General features: G+C 37.4%; 1 long non-coding RNA gene across 1 annotated transcript in view; it reads left to right on the top strand.

Annotated features, from left to right (window-relative positions):
• LOC147750974 (uncharacterized) overlaps window positions 1–13,423 on the top strand; it is a 33,820-nt gene extending 20,397 nt beyond the window's left edge. The window contains exon 3 of the long non-coding RNA XR_015299907.1: window positions 13,150–13,423. This is a non-coding gene — a long non-coding RNA (uncharacterized LOC147750974). The remainder of the gene's footprint in view (window positions 1–13,149) is intronic.
• The last annotated feature ends 1,045 nt before the right edge of the window (window positions 13,424–14,468 follow it).

Raw genomic sequence — 14,468 nt, 5'->3', positions numbered from 1 at the left:
CTATTGGCATTGTAAATGACAAAGCTATTAATTTAGCTAGTTTCAAAACCAACACATAAATAAAAAAAAATGTCATTTACAAGACCAATAGCTCAAACTTTCCTAATGCGAGACCTATTGCATTGCAAATGCTTGTTTTTATATCTGTCAGTGCTTCCTGTTGAGGTTTAATTTTCGTGACAGGTGCCTCATTGACAACTTGTAACTATTCTCTGACCCTACTTCAAGGGTCAGAGGAGGGTCAGAGAATAGTTGCAAGTAGGCAACGAGGCACCAGGAAGCACTTACAGGCTTACAGCAGCAGGTGCCCAAGTTGAAGTTAATTTATTTGTAACCCTTTTGTAAAAGGTTACAAAAAATTAGATTCAACTTTTGCACCTGCTGCTGTAACCCTGTAGGGTGCTTGGCTGAAAATTCGTCCCCGCTGGTTAGCGGATTTTACCGCGATTTTGCGAGATTCGCGGATCGCGAAATCGTGGAAAATCCGCAAATTCCACGAGCGGAACGAATTTTCAACCCATCCTTAATTGCAATGAAGTTATAGACCCTTTTCTTGATCGCAAATCCCAAGTATGATTTATTCTACATAAAACTCACAAACAATTTCTTAACACTATTACACAGACTCAACTGATCGACGCTTGGAGGTTATGCAATCCAGACTAGTTCGAGTTTTCTTTTTTTTCTGCTCCACATGGTTCCTTATCCCGGTTTGATTATATATTTCTTTCCAAATCCTGGGCCCAAAACCTTGTATCCTTCTGGATTGAACCCATTTTAATTTTAGATCATGCTCCAGTGGTTGTTGATTTTGATTTACTTCCTCCCCAATCTAAAACATCTAGGTGGAGAGTTAATAATTATCTTTTACAGGATCCATTTTTTTCCTCTTCTTTCACCTCCTTTGCTAAATAATTTTTCTCTATTAATGAAGATTCCTCTGTGTCTCCTGTTTAGGTGTGGGATAGTTTTAAAGCCACTGCTAGTGGTTTTATTATAGATTATGTTTCTAAGAAAAAGAAAAAGTCCTCGACTAAAACTTTATTGTATTCCTTTAAACACTTTGAACATCAATTTCATACTTTTTCATTGGATTCTACTCTGCAGCAACTTATTCGTGCTAAGATGGAATTTAATAACATTTCTACTGACAAGGATCCCTTCAATTTGCTCTGTAGTAGTGCTACGGTGGTCGTAATAAAGTTGCTCACTTCTTGCTAAATATTTAAAATCTAGGGAAGAGAAAACATTAATTGAGTCCATTCAATCTACTGATGGTACACACCTTTTTAAAGATAATAATATATTAGCTGAATTTACAAAATATTATAGTGCTCTATACACTCCTAGGTCGCCACCAATTGATTTCCTTATTAATGACTACCTTAGTACTATTCCTCCTCCTTCCTTTTCTGAGCTAGATTTCACCTCCCTAGACACTGATCTTTCATTACAGGAAATCTCCTCCTCCTTGAATTCTTTAAAGAAAAGTAAATCCCCTGGTCCTGACGATTTTTCTGTAGAATTTTATATTTATTTTTCCAATTTGTTATTACCAATTTTTTTTGCCCTCTTCCAACATTTTAGCTCCATGGGCACAGCAAGTGGCACTTTTCTAGAAGCTTCTATTTGCCTTTTTCACAAGGAAGGCAAGGATCCCAAATTTTGCAAAAACTATCGCCTCATCTCTGTGATAAATGTTGATTATAAGATCTTTGCTAAACTTACACCTTGAATCCTTCCTCCCTCATTTAATAGATCCGGAACAATGTGGATTTTTAAAGGCAGACTAACCTCTGATAACTCTCGTCTATTTTTTAATGTTCTTAATAAAGCACCTTCTCTATATTTTCCTCTTGCGGTGATCTCCATGGTAGATTGGTCCTTTCTGTTTAAATCTCCTTGATGGCATGGTTTTGGTGCCAAATTTATTTCTTTTATCTCCCTTCTTTACTCTACCCCATCTGCTTCTACCATCGTGAATGGTCAAATTTCGCAGTGTTTTTCACTTTCCCGTATTCGTCAAAATCCCTCTATTTTCAATTTTTCATATGGAGGTCATCATCTGAAATAATCTGCTTATGCTAACGATATTTTGCTTTTCATTTCCAACCCAGAGTCCTCCATCCCTTCATTATTACAAGAAATCTCAGATTTTTCAGCGGTATCAGGATATAAGATCAACTCTGATAAAACAGAAGTTTTACCAATTACAAAATGTTGCCTCAAACCACAATTTGAATCTACTGGTTTCCATTCGAATAGCACTAAAATAGAATATCTTGGTATTTGGTTTTCCAATTCTATCACTGACTCGGTTAAATTGAGCATGAAAATAGCTCTAGATCGTATTTCCAAACTCTTCTCATTTTGGAATCCTTTTTTTCGCTCCTGGTGGGGTCTTCTTGACTCCATTAAGATGATGATAACTCCTATTCATCTGTATTATTTTTCTATGATTCCTATACATATTCGCGTCACCTTTTTAAAAAAAATGGACGCTCTACTTTCCAAATTTCTATGGAAGAACAAAAAATCCAGAATATCTTTACTCCATATTAGAAACCCGAGATATGTAGGAGTGGGTAAATTTTCCAGATTTTTGATTATATCATAAAGCTTTCAGCTTAAAACAAGCTTATTCTTTCAGAATCCTCTCCTTTCCCTCCTCTATGGGTCACTATTGAACAGTGTTTATTTACACCTTTCTCGACCAATCAAGTTCTTTCTTTTACTGCCAAAAATGCCCTTCCACTATTTAAACACACTTGTTTTTTGTTAAGTCCTCATTTTGAGCCAAAATTCATATCCAGAAATGCTTTTTACATTGTCCTTTGTGGCATAATCGTCTTATAACCAGTAATAATCGACCTTTATATTGGGCCTCATGGAAAGCAAAGGGGATTACCTGGGTTAATGATTTATTTGATGGCACTTCTCCTCTCCCATTTCCTGATTTTCAAGCTACATTTAAATACCCTCGATCCTTTTTTCATACATTTTTCATACTTATGGAACTACTGCTAAGTATTTTCTTTTCCCTTCCTCCTGATGAAGCTTTAATTACCAAGGACTCACTTCTTCAAATCTTAGTATCAACTCCAAAAGCCTCCTTAATTTATAAATTGGACGCAAATCTGTGCCTGTTTAACGAAAAAAAATTGGCTCAACACACCTATGTCCAATATTCTTCTCTTTATGAGAAGCTTATCAGAATTCATCCCTTTACCTTCTTATGAAAAAGGTTTGTTTGATCTCATGTTGGCTTTAGCTTTTCAACAAATTACGATGAACTGGAAATGTTTGACCAAACTTTCACTTAAGTCATGGTGGAATACTGTATGTCAATACCATAGGTTAGATGTTGCTCATGCCGCCCAACTCAAAACTCATGTAAATAGAGATGTATTTTGGCTGCCATTAACTACTAATTTAAATATGGTCTCAATAATAATGTTTCTCATTATTCTGAAAATGTCCATCCCCCCCTGAATGGAATTCCTTCCTCTTTCAAGTCAAGTCAAGTCAAGTCAAAAACATTTATATAGCGCACTACATACCCAGAGGGTTTCAAGGCGCTTAGGGAGGGGAGGTGGATTATTTGTCAAATATCCACGTTTTAAGCTGTTTTCTGAACGCTAGGTGATTCTGGGTGAGGCGAAGGTAAGCGGGGAGTGAGTTCCATGTTTTGGCAGCCAGGTATGAGAAGGATCTGCCTCCCATGGTGGTCTTGTTGATGCGAGGTACAGTGGCGAAGGCTTGGCTGGAAGAGCGGAGTTGGCGGGAGGGGGTGTAGAAGGACAGTCGAGAGTTGAGGCAATCTGGTCCGATGTCGTAGAGTGATTTGTGTGCGTGGGTAAGCAGTCGGAAAGTGATCCTCTTATTGACGGGTAGCCAGTGGAGGTCTTTAAGGTGACCGGAGATGTGTTTGTTGCGTGGGATGTCTAAAATGAGCCTGGCTGAGGCGTTTTGGATTCGTTGTAGTTTCTTCTGGAGTTTTGCGGTGGTACCTGCGTAGAGGGTGTTTCCGTAGTCCAGACGGCTCGTGACTAGAGCGTGGGTGACTGTTTTCCTTGTTTCGGGGGGGATCCAGCGAAATGTTTTTCTGAGCATGCGAAGAATGTTAAAGCAGGAAGAGGATACGGCGCTGGCTTGTCTGTTCATTGAGAGTGAAGAATCCAGGATGACGCCAAGGTTCCGTGCGTGGTCTGTCGGGATGGGTGCATTTCCGAGGGCTTCCGGCCACCAGGAGTCGTCCCATGCAGAGGGGGATTTACCTAAGATGAGGACTTCTGTTTTGTCTGAGTTCAGTTTCAGACGGCTTTGTTTCATCCATTCGGCGACTTCTTTCATTCCTTCGTGTAGGTTGGTTTTAGCGGTGCTGGGGTCCTTGGTGAGAGATAGGATCAGTTGAGTGTCATCCGCGTAAGAGATGATGTTGAGGTTGTGTTGGCGGGCGATGGCCGGGAGGGGGCTCATGTATACGTTGAAGAGGGTGGGACTGAGTGAGGATCCTTGTGGTACGCCGCAGATGATTTCGGAGGCCTCGGACTTGAATGGTGGGAGGCGGACTCTCTGGGTTCTTCCGGTGAGGAACGAGGTGATCCATTCCAGTGCCTTACCTTGGATTCCGATGTTTCTGAGGCGTTGTAAAAGGGTGCTGTGGCAGACTGTGTCGAAGGCTGCAGAGAGGTCGAGGAGGATGAGGGCCACAATTCTAGCATTGTAAATGCGGCGCACCATGTGGCAAAAACGGCACAGTAAATGCGGCGCATCATCAGTGGCAGAGCTGTGGCGCACAGTAACTGGCACATCCCTCGGGATGCGCCAGTTATTGTAAATCTGCCCCTATACATTTAGCCAACGAGGGAACACTTCCTGATTAGACAGTAGAAAGTACTCCAGTTGAGAAGAGGTATTGCACAAAAAGGTGGCATCTTCGTGGACAAACACGCAGGGCGGGATTCAATCTGCCCCCTGTTCTGCCCCCTGTTAGACTCGTTTTTTGTGCCCTTCTGCCCTCTGTTACACTCGTTTTCCCTTGTTTTTCTGCCCTTCTGCCCTCTCTTAGACTCGTTTTTCCCTTTTTTTTCTGCCCTTCTGCCCCCTGTTAGACTCGTTTTTTGTGCCCTTGTGCCCTCTTTTAGACTCATTTTCCCCTTGTTTTTCTGCCCTTCTGCCCTCTGTTAGACTCGTTTTTTGTGCCCTTCTGCCCTCTGCAATTCCCTTGTTTTTGTGCCCTTCTGCCCTCTGTTAGACTCGTTTTTGTGCCTTTCTGCCCCATTAGACTCGGTTTTTGTGCCCTTCTGCCCTCTGTTAGACTCGTTTTTCCCTTGTTTTTCTGCACTTCTGTCCTCTGTTAGACTGTTTTTTTGTGCCCTTCTGCCCTCAGTTAGACACGTTTTCCCTTGTTTTTCTGCCCTTCTGCCCTTTGTTAGACTGCTTTTTGTGCCTTATTGCCCTCTGCATCACAACATCATCACTCAGCGCTTCCCCAGCATCACTCAGCACCACCACATTATCACTCAGCACCACTACATTATCACTCAGCACCACCACAGCACCACTCAGTACGACCACAGCATTACTCAGCACAACCACAGCATCACTCAGCACCACCACAGCACTACTCAACACCACCACAGCATCACTCAGCACCACAACAGCATCACTCAGCACCACCACAGCATCACTCAGCACCACCACATTATCACTCAGCACCACCACAGCATCACTCAGCTCCACCACAGCATCACTCAGCACCACCACAGCATCACTCAGCACTACCACAGCACCACTCAGCACCACCACAGCATCACTCAGCACCACCACAGCACCACTCAGCACCACCACAGAACCACTCAGCGCAACCACAGCATCACTCAGCGCCACCACAGCATCACTCAGCTCCACCACATTATCACTCAGCACCACCACAGCACCACTCAGCACTGCCACAGCATCACTCAGCACCACCACAGCACCAATAAGCACCACCACAGCACCACTCAGCGCCACCACAGCATCACTCAGCCTCACCACAGCATCACTCAGCACCACCACATTATCACTCAGCACCACCACAGCACCACTCAGTACCACCACAGCATCACTCAGCACCACCCCAGCATCACTCAGCACCATCCCAGTATAACTCAGCACCACCACAGCACCACTCAGCATCACCACAGCACCACTCAGCACCACCACAGCACTACTCAGCACCACCCCAGCATAAATTTGCACAACCATTCAACAACAACTGGTTCAAATATGTTCTCTCAATGTTTCAAGTGTTATTACAAATGTCACAAAAAGATGTTAATATTTCACTTCTGTTCTTGGATTTTCATCACAATAAAATACACTAAACATAATCTTCACAAAAGTTATTTACAAAAGTTTAAGCTATTTCCATTATAAATTAAAATCACTTTTATTTAAGTATTAATGTAAAATGAATGAAAAGCTATTGTAATTTGTAATATCAATACAGCTAAGTCACATAAATACAAAACATGCTGCATTACAAATGCTAGAGGTGTCACATTTGCGAAAGTCATAACTATTGGCATTGTAAATGACAAAGCTATTAATTTAGCTAGTTTCAAAACCAACACATAAATAAAAAAAAATGTCATTTACAAGACCAATAGCTCAAACTTTCCTAATGCGAGACCTATTGCATTGCAAATGCTTGTTTTTATATCTGTCAGTGCTTCCTGTTGAGGTTTAATTTTCGTGACAGGTGCCTCATTGACAACTTGTAACTATTCTCTGACCCTACTTCAAGGGTCAGAGGAGGGTCAGAGAATAGTTGCAAGTAGGCAACGAGGCACCAGGAAGCACTTACAGGCTTACTGCAGCAGGTGCCCAAGTTGAAGTTAATTTATTTGTAACCCTTTTGTAAAAGGTTACAAAAAATTAGATTCAACTTTTGCACCTGCTGCTGTAACCCTGTAGGGTGCTTGGCTGAAAATTCGTCCCCGCTGGTTAGCGGATTTTACCGCGATTTTACGAGATTCGCGGATCGCGAAATCGTGGAAAATCCGCAAATTCCACGAGCGGAATGAATTTTCAACCCATCCTTAATTGCAATGAAGTTATGGACCCTTTTCTTGATCGCAAATCCCAAGTATGATTTATTCTACATAAAACTCACAAACAATTTCTTAACACTATTACACAGACTCAACTGATCGACGCTTGGAGGTTATGCAATCCAGACTAGTTCGAGTTTTCTTTTTTTTCTGCTCCACATGGTTCCTTATCCCGGTTTGATTATATATTTCTTTCCAAATCCTGGGCCCAAAACCTTGTCTCCTTCTGGATTGAACCCATTTTAATTTTAGATCATGCTCCAGTGGTTGTTGATTTTGATTTACTTCCTCCCCAATCTAAAACATCTAGGTGGAGAGTTAATAATTATCTTTTACAGGATCCATTTTTTTCCTCTTCTTTCACCTCCTTTGCTGAATAATTTTTCTCTATTAATGAAGATTCCTCTGTGTCTCCTGTTTAAGTGTGGGATAGTTTTAAAGCCACTGCTAGTGGTTTTATTATAGATTATGTTTCTAAGAAAAAGAAAAAGTCCTCGACTAAAACTTTATTGTATTCCATTAAACACTTTGAACATCAATTTCATACTTTTTCATTGGATTCTACTCTGCAGCAACTTATTCGTGCTAAGATGGAATTTAATAACATTTCTACTGACAAGGATCCCTTCAATTTGCTCTGTAGTAGTGCTACGGTGGTCGTAATAAAGTTGCTCACTTCTTGCTAAATATTTAAAATCTAGGGAAGAGAAAACATTAATTGAGTCCATTCAATCTACTGATGGTACACACCTTTTTAAAGATAATAATATATTAGCTGAATTTACAAAATATTATAGTGCTCTATACACTCCTAGGTCGCCACCAATTGATTTCCTTATTAATGACTACCTTAGTACTATTCCTCCTCCTTCCTTTTCTGAGCTAGATTTCACCTCCCTAGACACTGATCTTTCATTACAGGAAATCTCCTCCTCCTTGAATTCTTTAAAGAAAAGTAAATCCCCTGGTCCTGACGATTTTTCTGTAGAATTTTATATTTATTTTTCCAATTTGTTATTACCAATTTTTTTTGCCCTTTTCCAACATTTTAGCTCCATGGGCACAGCAAGTGGCACTTTTCTAGAAGCTTCTATTTGCCTTTTTCACAAGGAAGGCAAGGATCCCAAATTTTGCAAAAACTATCGCCTCATCTCTGTGATAAATGTTGATTATAAGATCTTTGCTAAACTTACACCTTGAATCCTTCCTCCCTCATTTAATAGATCCCGAACAATGTGGATTTTTAAAGGCAGACTAACCTCTGATAACTCTCGTCTATTTTTTAATGTTCTTAATAAAGCTCCTTCTCTATATTTTCCTCTTGCGGTGATCTCCATGGTAGATTGGTCCTTTCTGTTTAAATCTCCTTGATGGCATGGTTTTGGTGCCGAATGTATTTCTTTTATCTCCCTTCTTTACTCTACCCCATCTGCTTCTACCATCGTGAATGGTCAAATTTCGCAGTGTTTTTCACTTTCCCGTATTCGTCAAAATCCCTCTATTTTCAATTTTTCATATGGAGGTCATCATCTGAAATGATCTGCTTATGCTAACGATATTTTGCTTTTCATTTCCAACCCAGAGTCCTCCATCCCTTCATTATTACAAGAAATCTCAGATTTTTCAGCGGTATCAGGATATAAGATCAACTCTGATAAAACAGAAGTTTTACCAATTACAAAATGTTGCCTCAAACCACAATTTGAATCTACTGGTTTCCATTCGAATAGCACTAAAATAGAATATCTTGGTATTTGGTTTTCCAATTCTATCACTGACTCGGTTAAATTGAGCATGAAAATAGCTCTAGATCGTATTTCCAAACTCTTCTCATTTTGGAATCCTTTTTTTCGCTCCTGGTGGGGTCTTCTTGACTCCATTAAGATGATGATAACTCCTATTCATCTGTATTATTTTTCTATGATTCCTATACATATTCGCGTCACCTTTTTAAAAAAAATGGACGCTCTACTTTCCAAATTTCTATGGAAGAACAAAAAATCCAGAATATCTTTACTCCATATTAGAAACCCGAGATATGTAGGAGTGGGTAAATTTTCCAGATTTTTGATTATATCATAAAGCTTTCAGCTTAAAACAAGCTTATTCTTGCAGAATCCTCTCCTTTCCCTCCTCTATGGGTCACTATTGTACAGTGTTTATTTACACCTTTCTCGACCAATCAAGTTCTTTCTTTTACTGCCAAAAATGCCCTTCCACTATTTAAACACACTTGTTTTTTGTTAAGTCCTCATTTTGAGCCAAAATTCATATCCAGAAATGCTTTTTACATTGTCCTTTGTGGCATAATCGTCTTATAACCAGTAATAATCGACCTTTATATTGGGCCTCATGGAAAGCAAAGGGGATTACCTGGGTTAATGATTTATTTGATGGCACTTCTCCTCTCCCATTTCCTGATTTTCAAGCTACATTTAAATACCCTCGATCCTTTTTTCATACATTTTTCATACTTATGGAACTACTGCTAAGTATTTTCTTTTCCCTTCCTCCTGATGAAGCTTTAATTACCAAGGACTCACTTCTTCAAATCTTAGTATCAACTCCAAAAGCCTCCTTAATTTATAAATTGGACGCAAATCTGTGCCTGTTTAACGAAAAAAATTTGGCTCAACACACCTATGTCCAATATTCTTCTCTTTATGGGAAGCTTATCAGAATTCATCCCTTTACCTTCTTATGAAAAAGGTTTGTTTGATCTTATGTTGGCTTTAGCTTTTCAACAAATTACGATGAACTGGAAATGTTTGACCAAACTTTCACTTAAGTCATGGTGGAATACTGTATGTCAATACCATAGGTTAGATGTTGCTCATGCCGCCCAACTCAAAACTCATGTAAATAGAGATGTATTTTGGCTGCCATTAACTACTAATTTAAATATGGTCTCAATAATAATGTTTCTCATTATTCTGAAAATGTCCATCCCCCCCTGAATGGAATTCCTTCCTCTTTGTTGTATCCTTCCTCTTTTTCTACATTTAAGTGAAGTTTATATTCAACAGTTACTTACTATTTATATTTTACAATTTTTTGGAGCACAGCTAACATATATTTAGTGATTATGATTATAAATATATTTTATACCAGGTCTTTTCCATTCCCCCCTTTCTTCTCCCTTATTTTCCCAAAATGTAAACAACTTTCTTCTACGTTTTGTTGTCTTCTCTATTTTACTTACAGGATATCCTATGCATTGTTAATCTTGAGGCCTTTAATGTATGTTATTGGTTTTTATATTTCAGTAAAGCTTATTGAACTTAAAAAACAAAGATTTGAAAAAAAGCCTTACTGGACCTTACCTACTCTCTTTTTTGCATTCAATTTTACTCTTAAAAACAGAATTCTTGGCACTGCTGCTGTTTTAGGGAAAGTATCCATAAGGCTAAGCAAGCTGTGATACAGCAGGTCCACATACCTACTGATCAAACTGTTGTGAACGTGTAAATGGTCAACACGCCATGTTGAAAGATCATTTACTGATGCTCCGAAACTCATATTGTAGTCTGGCTGATGTGTCATTAAGTACTCTACATCTGGGAACATAATCTTCTCTACATCTGAGAAAATAATCTTTAAATTGGTGTACATTGACCATCTGAGAATTTCGCTTTTGAAATTGTGAATCATTTGACAAGATATGCATCTGCAATGCTGCTTTGTAAAACGGCCCTGGCCTCTAATATTTTGGCCCTTTGATTTGGAGGCAGGCTATACATTTCTCCTTTAGGATTGTTTTGCATCAGTTCATTTTCTGCAAGCACATTGCACAACACCCACTCCCATACGTGTTTGAATATTACAACATCAACAAGAAAAGTATTGCCCTTTTTAAAACTGTATGTAAAATAGTACAATATCAACAACAACATTATTGTCATTAAAAATATAGTAATAACAGTAATGTCAACTACAAAAATATTGAAAAAAACATTGTATTATAAACAACAATGCAATCGATTGAACCTTGATAGAATCAGTGCCAGAAAAAGAAGAGCAGTGAGGCAAGCCACACCAGCACCCAAATCCTTTGCTAAAATAAACATTCAATCCCTTAGTCCTTCGGACCCCATTGCAGCATCAGTGCAAGTCTAATGTATACTTTCATCTGGTAATTACTGGGTGTTCGAAACAATTCCAATCGTGGCGGGGGATTTAGTAAGCAACAATGGCCCCTTTTCTGATGACTGTTATTATATTTGTACTGTATAATTTTCTTACCATTGAATGAACAAGTAACTGTGGAGCTAATGATCCATTTCGCACAAAGGCAATTTATTGTTGAATGTAATGTACTATAAGTGTGTCTTTTTGTAATGGGTCAGCTGTACTAGATTCTGTGATTGATCTTCTATTTTTATGTTCTGCTGATAATTTGAATAGATATCTCACTTGAATTGTATGTTTCCTAGAATTTGCTCAATAAAAAAACAAAATAAACAATATGTCCTTAATGTATGGAATCTTACCTAACAAACATAGCTGAACATATGAAAGATTTATGAGATTTATGATCTTAAACCACCAGAAAAGCAAAAAACATTTCCTTCCCAAAGAAATAATTGATTTTAATCATGCCATAAGACACACTTTTCCTTGGGAATTTTGAAGACACTTAGATTGGTCACATGTCACACAATGTTTGAGATCCAATTGTGGAATATCTATCAATGTGCATTAAAGAAGTTAAAACAAACAACACAATACAAGGATGGCACAACTCATTTCAAGGAACACTAAGGAGACAAGACACCATCCTTTATAAATGTTTTGATTTATTACAAAAAGAACACAACTATAAGAGTTTAAGCACACAGCCAAATGTTTGGTCCTGAACTATCCAACTTAACAAAGCACACACACAATAGCCTATCTAACAAGAACAGCTATTTGAAAATACACCAGCTCATTATTACATAGAATGAATAGCCTGCATCCTAATTTAACCTAAATCTCAAAAATAAATGTTAAACTAACCAATCACACTAAACCTAAACACTACACCTGTACCAGAATTGTGACTATCAAAAACTATCTTTAAGCAACTTACCAGTGCATGTTTGTTCACTTGTTTAGGACTACCATTATTAATAAAAAAAATTAAGAAGTAGATATTACAATACACAATTAAAATAATATATTATACAATGCATCTCCAAAATGCTACATGGAAAAATCTAAAATATTTGAAAATCTTTTGAAATACAAAAAAATTACATCCAACTTGAAATGCATGCTTTAATAAACATATATTAAAAATAACAAAATTGAGTACGACAATAAACACATCTTTAAGAATAACATAAAAAACAAAGCAAGTTTCCTCGAAAAATATTTAAAGCATTATCTGCTAAATAAGTTATGCATTCATAAAAATATTACAGCTAGTAGCATATATCATTAAATAGATTACCAATTAAACAACTCTGTACTAATCCCACCAACTTTATTTCCAAAGAAAAGCAATACAAATAAATACTTACTGTTCCAGAGCTATTGAAGGTCCAAACAAACAAGGCTTCCTCCATAGCAGATAATCCACATATTAGACCCCTAAGAAATTCTTAACATACTTATCTCCAAAAAACAGACATCCAAAAGGAAGGTTCTTGGTCAAATCCATCTATTCTCTTAAACACCTGATGCAAATAGTGGGACATACTGAAAAATTTAAGAAAATGTAAAAAAAAGTTGGAAATAAGAACTTAAAACATATTTTTCCTAAGTAAAAAGCACAAAAACTGAAAATGTTGGCAGTCCTTAAAAGAACACTCCTCAAGGATACTCAAAACATTACACATTATCACAATAAAACATTTGAAACCTAACAGCACCATACAAACAACACATAACTTCCTTAACTAACCCAATATATTATACAAGAATATGTAATTATCATTTATTTCATCTCGTGCAGTATTCATAACCGACACATTATTAACTTAACTAATATACTTAAAGTACAATAATCTATATCCACCCAACATCTACATGACATGTTAACGTAATGTTTTATTTTTCTTACCAGATGAGATGAAAAAGCAACCTCCAGCCACTGTCCTCAAGTCCGCTGTGAAATGAAATGAAAAAAAAAATACAACTTTACAATGGACTCACTGTGAAAAATTCGGCAATGAAGTAAAAATGAACAAGAAACTACAGATATATTGCAAACAATGTAAAATGCTATATATTATTTTTGTATATTAAGAAAGTTTGTGTAAATGTAGTATTTTACAAGGCACATTTACATTTTTTATTTACTTAAAATGTGTGCATAATGTTTATTTGCAAAAAGCACCTATTAAAAAAACATTCAACTTGCCATTCAAAAGATTTCTTATTAAATATGTAAAATATAAACATTCAATTCTTTATTTGTTTCCAAATGTAACAAGCACTTTATTTTCTTTATATACTATTTTATATAATGTTAAAAAGCATCATTTTTATATGCATTCTATATCCATAACTAGTTTTGTTTACAATTGAAATCCATAACTAAGTTTCCTATTTTATTTCTTCAAAATATATCGATGTGTTTATATTTATACATACATGTGTTTTTATTGCTTGATGTAAATAAAATCTTACATGATACAAAATGTAATGTTTGATTGTTTATAATAAATGTTCTCTAATGTTATAATAAAATAATGCTTTTGTACATATAAAAACATTCAAATGTAATTTAATCATTTGCTTCTCATTAGACACACTAATAACACATTATAAAACTAAAATTGTATTGTTTCACATTATAGTAATGTTAAATATGGGCTGTAAAAAATGGGTTACTAGTTGACTAGGGTGTGAATACTGGTCAAGCAGCAACCACAATCCTAGTCATGGTAAGGCAAAAGCAAACCACCAGTTAACCTGAGCTCAACCCCCTGGTAGCTTGACACAGAGCATTCAGGCTTAACTTAGAAGCAATGTGTAATTTATTTTTGCAACACTTCAAATGGTAAAACAGGAAAAACACTACACAAAAAGATCCCCACACAAAGTTAAAAACATAGAAACTAACTTAATAAATAATATTAAAAACAAATGTCCAATCAGTAGAACTGGAGTTATGAATTTTTAAAGAATAAAGTGTAAAATAGCAACCCAAAAGCACAAAGTGCTGAACCTGGTCCTGCTGAACCTGGTCAAATCCAAAGTTCAAGCCGACCGCGATGGAGTGTGGGTTGGATACAGTCCCAGATTTGTCCCACTGAAGGTTTAGCTTCTCAGTTTTTGAACTAGAAGTCCCATTCATGTTGGACAGGATCAGGGAGAGCAAGGAGAGCATCTTGGGCAGTGCTTGTCAAGGTGTGAAGTGCGGGCCGAGCGTCACGGATG

The sequence above is a fragment of the Lissotriton vulgaris genome, chromosome 1_1 (assembly GCF_964263255.1).
Source record: "Lissotriton vulgaris chromosome 1_1, aLisVul1.2, whole genome shotgun sequence".
NCBI lineage: Eukaryota > Metazoa > Chordata > Amphibia > Caudata > Salamandridae > Lissotriton > Lissotriton vulgaris.
The sequence above is the reverse complement of the archived record's forward strand: the minus strand, read 5'-3'. Positions and strand labels throughout refer to the sequence as shown.